At 37.4% G+C, this 9,553-nt stretch overlaps 1 pseudogene across 1 annotated transcript; it reads left to right on the forward strand.

Moving 5' to 3' along the window:
* Positions 1-2,132: 2,132 nt before the first annotated feature.
* On the forward strand, positions 2,133-6,777 carry LOC149491846 (RNA-binding KH domain-containing protein PEPPER-like; annotated as a pseudogene). Its single transcript, XR_016319255.1, has 5 exons — positions 2,133-2,209; positions 3,001-3,349; positions 3,756-4,009; positions 5,742-5,890; positions 5,971-6,777. The product of XR_016319255.1 is annotated as an RNA-binding KH domain-containing protein PEPPER-like (transcript).
* Positions 6,778-9,553: the final 2,776 nt, after the last annotated feature.

The following is a 9,553-nucleotide window of genomic DNA, read 5'->3' on the forward strand; positions in this document are numbered from 1 at the left end:
AAAAAGACTCGTTTAGTAATTCATATGTTGAATTCCAACGAGTTGGGACATCCCTTGGAAAACGTTTTGGTCTTTTATTATTTTCTTTACAAAATTTAGCCCAACTTTCATCACTTGGGGAATGTGTCCATAAATATGAAATAGCTTTTTTAATTGGAGAAATAAAAAGAATCAAGAATTTTCAAACTATCTTGTACACATAAATTTAAAACTATGGCATGCACATCTTATATGAAAAAATTTACCACCAATATGTGGGTTCACAAATTTTTTTAAGTTCAATAATTGATCTAGTATTGCAGAAGCATTATCAAATGAAATAGAAAAAATTTTTTTTGTCAACCTATATTCATCTAAAATTGAAACAATTACTCTATAAATATTATTTGCAGTATGTTTATCATCAAAAACACGAAAACCAATAATTCTTTTTTTGAATTTTCCAATCATCATCAATCCAATGACATGTAATACCCATATAAGAATGCATTTGCCAATGATCACTTCAAACATCACAACAAATTGAAACACGAATTTTCATTGAGAAAATAAAAGTTCTACACTCTTTTTTTCCTTTGTTATATAAAAGAAATAATAGTTCGTTTTACAGTATTTCTTGGTACTCTTTTAGCACAAGGATTTAAAAGCTTTTTGACAATAATTATTAAAACCTAATTTTTCACCAAAACTAAAAGATAAAATGTTCCATAGAAATACATTTTTGCTAATTCTTCTTTTTATATTTTTTTCAGAATATTTAAATAAAGAAAGGTTAGAAGCGTACCCGGAAATTTGTTGTTGAGACCGATCAACTACTATTTTTGTTGGATGTTTTGCCTCCAAATGCTTCCAAAATGATCCATAGCCGTCCGCTTATTTAAATTTATAAGATTTTCCACAATAATTGCAAATTATATCGTACATTTTCTCACCTTTGAATTTTCTTGTGAAATAATGGAGAATATGGTCGGAACTTTGTCTTACTCTTGTAACAAATTTTTGCTCGTTGCTCTTGCTCTTTGCTCTTCATCTTCTTGAAATTGCTCATTAATTCGGATTCTTGAGTTGAAATATCCAAATTTTCATTTGGAAACCTTCAAAATTAAATTGGTCGAGAATCATATCATAGATGTCGTTTGTAGGGATAGATGATTCTCCAATTTTTCCCTTGCCCTTACCCGAATTTGAGTTTCCTCCACTTGCCATTATATGATAATAAATATAATTTGGAAAATTGAATAAAAAAGAGAGAATAATTACTTCTAGATCTTGTAGAGTAGAGCGCCTCTCTCTCGTCGCGTGTCGTCTCTTGTCGCGCGCGTCCGTCGCGCGTGTCGTCTCTTGTCGCGCGCGTCGTCGCGCGTGTCGTCTCTTGTCGCGCGCGTCCTTCGCGCGCGTTGCGCTTTTTTTGTCCTGCCTTTGTCCCTCCCCTGCGGTCTTTCTCCTCCCTCCCCCCCTTCCTTTTTTCCCCCCTCCCCTTCCCCCTCGCCGTTCTCTCGCCGTTTCTGGCTGTTGGGAGGGGTCCTTAAGACATTTCCACCCCCCCCTATTCCATCTGACAGTTACAACGGCTAGAACCGCCGTTCGAACCGTTTCGAACCGGCGGTTCTAACCGGCCGGAGAACCGGCGGTTTCAGTCCGGTTCCGACTGGTTCTCTGGAACCGCCGGTTCTGGTTCCTCATTTGCAGGAACCGGAACCGAACCGGATTTTTCTGGTTTCCGGTTTCCGGTTCGTCCCGGTTCCGATTCTCATCGGTTCCGGTTACGGTTCCGGACCGGTTCGAACCGACAGTTCCGGGAACCGGAACCGTAATTTGGCCACGCCTATGAATAGGACCTGAGTGGCTTGCCATGTCGGTTTTTACACGTAAAACAAGTGATGGGTGAAAACTGGAGGATAAAATTGCCGTTAGTAAAACAGACGACTAACCGTACCCAACAGGACCAATGGACCCAATCTTCACTACCCCTGAGTCGTCGGATAAAACCCTAGGCCACAAAGCCTACGTGATCTTCCAATCGCTTCGTCTCTCCTGCTCCTTCTGATCGTTTTGTTTTCCTTATAGCTCTTTCGTTTTTCTCCTTTCTCGGCTAGAACCGCTTCTGAGACCCGACCTGGTTTGCCTGAGACATGAGGGTTAAGTCCATTTATGTTGGATTTGAAAGCACGACGTCGTTTAACGCCCTTGCGCTTGCAACCAGTGTCATGTAGTGGCGAGGGATTCTTCATGTTTGGTCCCATTGAGCGCGGAGCACTATCCGGTCCACTTGACGTCAACTCCGAGATCGACAATATACACTTCTCCCCACCGCTTGATGGTATTTATGTGAAAAAGAAGTGCAGGAAGTGAATTTCTGTTATCAAGTAGGCCATGTATAGGAACTTATCGAAAAAGAAACGGCCGTTGGTGGTGCCAATACTGAATTTCGTGAACCGAAAGGAAAATTCGGGAACTAGACAGGGAGAACAGAGATGAGAGTCATTTGGCAGTGGGCATTAGGAAAAGCGGGGAGAGGAACAGGTCCATGTGGTTGTATCGGAGGAGCAAGGGTGGTTGTTGTTGGGATTGATAATGGGCCCTGAAGAATTTCAAGGATTATTTTTAGACTTTAAAGAGGCTAAATAGATGAGTAGAACATGTGGCCTTCTTGATACGTAGGATCTTTTATTTGACATGTCAAACTGACATGGCTGGCCATTTCAGATCCAACTCAGCTATTTTTGAACATTTAGTGGTCCCGCACATCCTACTTGTGTTTCTAGAAATCCATATAAGCTGAAGATAGCTATTAAAAATAATTTAGGAGTTGAGATACATATTTGACTGTAAAGGTTTTCGTTGAGATACTCAAATAGAAAGTTTTAAACAGTCGATACATCAAATTTATAATTAACCCTTGGTCCCAATAAAATCACCAAAAATTCCACCTTTCCTTTCTAAAACCTTTAACCTAGCTCTCTGTTCGATTCATGGCCATGGCCACCGCCACTGAAGCAGAAAAACCGATGGACAACGGTTGTGCGAATCCCCAAGACTGTACAGATTGCCCAGAACCAACCTGCAAACCGTCGCTGTCAGTACAACAGGAACGGCCCGAGAAGAAAGTACGGAAACCGACCCATTGACGCAAAACTGTGTGCCCGAGTCTAATTCTGCACCTAATCCCGCCACTACGACAACAAGGTGGCCGGGATGGCCAGGAGATTGCGTATTCAGGTTGATAGTACCAGTGCTGAAGGTCGGCAGTATCATTGGGCGCAAGGGTGACATCATAAAGAAAATGTGCGACGAAACTCATGCTCGCATCCGCGTTCTTGAAGCCCCTAACGGCACTTCAGATCGCATTGTACGTTTCTTTTCATTTTAGCATTGCTTGTTTAGGTTTGAATTTGCTCGTTGCTTTAGCTTCATATCTATGGCTTTGTAGCCTATCTGTTTAGTGTAGCATTAGTTTTATTTTGCTTTTTTATTTTCTTGTTCTTTTATGATTTAGTTGCTTGGACAAAAAAATTAGTATGCACCAGGGAGACCTTGAAGATAAGGAGAGCAAAAGCTCAGGGGTAGAAATTGATATAAGAGGGGATTCTTTATTCATTTGAAAATTAGTGTTTTTGATTGATTAGACAAGGGAATTTAAGTTTTGATCTTTTTGTTCTGTCATTTATTCTCTTGTGAACTAATCTTGTTATCGTACCTGAATTAGAGTCTGCATGTTAGTTTCCTACCGTATGATTTTCCCATTTTTCTTACAGGTGTTGATATCTGGAAAGGAAGAGCCAGAGGCACCTCTATCCCCGGCAATGGATGCTGCAATAAGAGTGTTTAAACGCGTTACTGGATTACCTGATGGTGATGCTAAAGCATTTGGAGCAGCTGGTGTTGCATTTTTGCTCTATTCGGTTATTGGTAGCATCCACACAGGCCATTAATTTGATTGGAAAGCAGGGCTCATTAATCAAGTCAATACAAGAGACTTCTGGTGCATCTGTTCGGGTATTATCAGAAGGTATGCTCTGGACTTCTATTATATACTGTAACACAACCTTTTTATATTACACTGGTCAGTAAAATCTTAAATTGTTGCCAATTTCCTGTGCATTATCTGTACTTTTCTCCCTCTTGAGCTTGATTCATTTTCTATATCACATACTGTTTTTGTTAAGTGTTCTGATAGAATATTGGAACATAATAGAGATTTTGACTTCTACCGGCCTATATTTATTGTTGTGCTGGCAAATGTGTCTGAGATATCTTTAGTACTTCCCGGTGGCTTTGCATTTGCTTTTATCTAGCTGACTTTGTTTGTCATAGGGGTGATTATTCAATGTAACTAATGCACTAGGACATATTACAGATTTTCACTTGCAAGTCACAAATACATCAGACCACCTGAAGTTTGGAAGGGACTATTGTGTATTTCTCCTGTTCTCTAGGTATCTTGTTCCAGCCACCCTGACTAGCGTAGCTGAAATTGAAAAATACCATTCTCCCTAAGCTTAAGTTTAATTTTTCTTTATTGATATATAAATATGTTCAAATTAAATTTCACTACACCAGTCAGATTCCTTTTTTGAAATACATCTCCAAGTATGTTACCCCATGAAACAAAAATGACCATAACTTTTACTGCGAAACACTTGCAAAATATACCTTTAAGTAAGGTATAAAACAATTTGTTTTGTAAATCCTGAACTTCTTTTAGATCAGTATAAAATGATCTCTTGTTATTGTGATAAAAATTTAACTGTACTTATGCTTATCTACCTGTCCATTATCAAAGACAGCTGATATTTAATTTCATTCTTTTGATTTTCCTGTACATTTTTTGGGGAGTTGAACCGAAATCTGAAACTCGTCATACATATTGTATCAGGAAATGCTAGTTCATCTGCTGATATAGATGAACTTAAATTTCTCTGTGGTTCACATCTACTTTTCTGCATAGATGAATGTAGACGTGCCTAGCTTTTTGTGCATGTATATATATATGTCCTAAGGCTTGTATGACAGTGTGTTTAGATCAACTTTCCCAATCAGCTGGTGACAATTTTTTTTTTTCTCGCAAATCTCTGGTTGTAGGATTCAGGCAAAGCAACAAATTGTTTCTTTCCAAAGATTGGGTTTTTGAGAGGTTGTACATTGCAAACATGTATTGCAAAAAGTATCCAAGTACAGACCTAGATGATGTATCATAGTAACAACCATAGTTGATAAAGGGAGCAGCTCCTTCCCAGATCCAGAACACTGTTGCTGACCTCTGCACCACCAGCATGCTATTGTTACTGATGGGGACATGGTTTTCCTTGCTTAATGATTTTTCCCTCATATGTAAAGGTAATGTTGAGATCAAGAATAAAATTCTGAGGAAACATATCCTTTGAGGAAGAAAAGGTGGGAGGAAGTTTGCTGAAAGCAATGGTTACAAAAAGAATTCAAATTCTGGGAAGGTTGTAAATTTGTTGTGTCTAGTTTTAGGTTCTCATAACCATTCAGGGTTTGGTAGCTCCAGAAATTTGGAGAAGTTGCATTTATATGAATAAGCTTTGCTTGCTTGGTCATGAATCCTTATTGCTTATTATTGGTTTTTAATGCTACCATGAGATAGTCAATGCTATCTTTGTCTCCAAATATGGCTTTCCTAATTTTGGTTGCCTAATCGCTTACTTTTTGTGTTGAACATTATTTATTTTTTCTAATCCCTGGATAATGCAACTGAGACTAAAATTCTTGATTGGCAGATGAAGCGCCCTTTTATGTTGCTGCAGATGAGAGAATTGTGGAGTTGCAGGGAGAAGCCATGAAGGCTCTTAAGGCTTTAGAGGCAATAGTGGGTCATTTGAGGAAGTTTTTGGTTGATCATAGTGTCATTCCTTTGTTTGAAAAGAATGTAAGTCTAATTTTTCAGTGATTACAAAACTATAGACTCTACACTGCAGTGCACTAATTGGGGCTACTCCATTTATATAGTATAATGCAATGATCTCACAAGACCATCAAACGGAAACATGGAGTGACAAGCCATTGGTGCATTCTACTTCTCAAGGTGGGTTTGATACTGATTATGCTTTCTCAGGAAAGAGGGAGGCTTTATTCTTAGAACGAGAAACCCAATTGGATTCACAGATCACACAGTCAAGAATTACACTTTATGGACAAGATCCTGCAGTTTCAACGATTCGTTCTTCTGTATTTAATCGTGCCAGTGGTCCCATCTTCACTCAGGTTGGTGGTTTTAATTTTTGCCCTTGAAGTTTTATCTCTTCATCAAAGTTTGTGTTTGTGCCTGTAGTCTTAAGTTGGTGGTTGAATTGTTCTCTACATATGGCTGAAGAAATTTGTTATGGCGCTACTATACGTGGGGTAGTTTAACTGCTGTACTTAAGATAGTTTTATTTAGTTATTCAGTTTTTATCATGTTATTATTAGTTTTTTTGTTAGTGGGTATCAGTGGATTGGTTAAGCAGGTTATTTAGTTATTTTAAGTAGTAATAATTTTGGAAAGTTGGGAAAATTGAAACAATCTAGAACTGTTGAAGAGCCAAAAGTTTTCCAGCAACCATTTCAAGTCTTAATAGTTATGTGTCTAGAAGACAAGGCAGAGCAAAAGAAGGAAATAATCAAACAAAAGCAACTGTTAGCACAACTAGAGGGTCTTGCTTGTGATTTGGGAGCCTCTAGATGGGAAGAGATTGAGAAGAAGCAATGTGAGAATGACGTAGAGGAAACATTAGAGGAGCCATTTGATCCAGGAATTTTAATTAAATATAGAAGCGCAATAAACACAGCTCCTTATTTGCAGCAATAATAGAGGATGACAAGGATTTTATTTGCATCATATTTTTACAAGTTGAAGATTACATGCCATCCGTCCTATGCGCTTGAGGACAAGCACCTTTCAATGGGGCATATGTTATGGAGCTACTATACGTATTGCAGTTTTACTACTGTACTTAAGATATTTTTATTTAGTCATTCAGTTTTATATGTTATTATCAGTTTCTTTGTTAGTGGGTGTTAGTGGGGTGGTTAAGGAGGTTATTCATTTGTATGGGTAGTGGGTAGTTTTAGCTTTGCATTTAGTTGTTTAAAAGATTGTGATATCAGCAAAATGTAGGCAGGATTTTAAGAAAAGGTTTTGAGTTCCTTAAACTCAGAGATTGTAGAGTTCTCTACTGAGCTCTAGGAGATTGCAGATTCTCTAAGTCTGTCACCATACACAGAAGGAAGAAAACTCCTCCTAAGACATCCCATCTCAAACGTGATCCCCTAATTTGAAGATCCCATAACCAGATCCAAATTTGGGACCATAACAAAATTCCTCACTGCATTTATTTATGTTGAAAATTGGAATTTCTTGATCATGTGATACAGGTGTATTACATTTGAGGAGGTTATGAATTTTTTCGTAATTTTTTTTTTTAAATTTGCTTTTATCTGCTTAACCCAAGTTTAAAAATTTGTCAATGAATCAAAAAGTAAAAAGCTCATGCTCATGGTTTATTGTTATTTAGCATTTTGACTAGGTAATCTTAGACCCAGTAGAAAGTTAGAAACAAAAAATATCATTTAGCCTCAATGTGGCTATAATTGGGCCTACTTGTTTATCTCCAATAGCACTCAATAACATTTTTTTCCCTTGCCTCCACGGTTCAATTGTGGGGTTAAAATTAAATGGATTTCTTGTTTAAGATGACTAACCATAAGTGATATATATATATATTTTTTTTAAATATCAAACCCTGGAATATCTTGTGAAAAATTCATTTGTGTTCGTTTTTTCTAAAATTGTGAAATGTAGTCATCAAATCATAAGATTTGCTACTACATTTCAGTCTCTGAGTGTCGAAGCTATAAAATGTGAACCACTTGAAACTTAGAAACACCTGAATTCCCAGGCTGTAAAAATTTAATATGGTTTGGTCTTCAAGATTGTGAGACAGTTTGTCTTGCATATTTCAGGTGCTGTCATCATCTCTTTTTTTTTTTTTTTTTTTTTATTTTAAATTTGTGCATATTTTCGAGATAGAACACTTATTTTAGTTGAAACATTGCACTCTTTCTTTGCTTTTCTTTTTTTTTTTTTTTCTTAAATTACTCCTGAATTTGGTGACAAGTATGTAGTTTAATCATAATCATTGACTTTTTTCAAGATAGATGACTAAAAATTCCCAGCTTGAATAATAAAGAAGTTATTATCTGTCTTGTGAAACCTGTACATTAACTCCTATCTACAAACATTCTTAGGGTTTTTGATCAATTATATTTTTGTTTTTATGTTATGTGAAGGGTAAAAAGTTTCTATTCTTCTTATGTAAAAAATGGTTACACATCTATTTATACATAAGAAGTATATGGAAATACCTATGCTACCCTTTACATTTAAGATTAAAAAATAGCACATAAAACTCTACTAGACAACACTCCCTCTCAAGTCCTTAATCTCAAACTCTTGAGCCAGTAATTTCTTCAGGCGAGCAACTTCTGTTTCATCATCTCCTATTACAACCATATCATCAACATAGACAATAAGTAATGTGATCTTACTACTACTGTGTCTGATAAATAGTGTATGATCAACATTACTCTGAGTGTAGCCAAAGGAGATCATGGCCCTACTAAGTCTGTCAAACCATGCCCTAGGTGACTGTTTGAGACCATATAAGGCCTTCTTCACACCTACAAAACTTTCCTTTGGTTTTCTGACAATCAAATCCAGGAGGGATATCCATGTAGACTTCATCTTCTAAATCTCCATGCAAAAGGGCATTGTTTACATCAAATTGATGTAACTCCCAGTTTAGATTAGCTGCACATGATAGAATGATTCTGATTTTGTTCATCTCTGCAATTGGAGCAAAGGTCTCTTGGTAATCAACACCATAAGTCTGAGCGTATCATTTAGCAACCAACCTAGCCTTGTACCTTTCGACTTAGCCATCTGCCCTATGCTTTACTATAAACACCCACTTACATCCCACTGGTTTCTTTTCTACTGAAGAAGTAACAAGATCCCAAGTTTCATTCTTTGCCAAAGCTTTCATCTCCTCCACCATTGCTTCCTTCCATTTTTGATCCTGATGCGCTTCTTGCCAATCCTGTGGAATAGAAACAGAAGAAACAAACAAGACAAAGGCTCTGTAGGAAGAAGACAAAAAGTCAGAGGAAACAAATTGAGAAATGGGATGTTTAGTACAAGATCTCACACCTTTCCTGGGAGCAATAGGAATATCAGTGTCATCGATAACAAGATTAACAACAGGGTCAGGATCAACACTATGTATTATAGAAGTTGTATCAGAAGTAGGGATAGTAGGAGTTATTGGAAGCTCACCGCATTGGTTTTCCGGACTTCATTGCAAGGAAGACGGTTGGGCATTGGGATCATGCACGTGGCACTAGTCTTCTCCCTTCTGCTGTATCTCTTTAAATCTGTCGTATCTAATCTCTCTTTTCTTCGAATCTGATGATCACCTCTGGGTTGTGATTCATCTATTTTTTGTACCTCTTCATCAATATTAACAAGGTTCATAAATTGTTCCGGTACAGATAC

The sequence above is a fragment of the Jatropha curcas genome, unplaced genomic scaffold (assembly GCF_041381405.1).
Source record: "Jatropha curcas cultivar XTBG-Jc1 unplaced genomic scaffold, XTBG_Jcur_1.0 HiC_scaffold_411_pilon, whole genome shotgun sequence".
In the NCBI taxonomy this organism is placed as follows: domain Eukaryota; kingdom Viridiplantae; phylum Streptophyta; class Magnoliopsida; order Malpighiales; family Euphorbiaceae; genus Jatropha; species Jatropha curcas.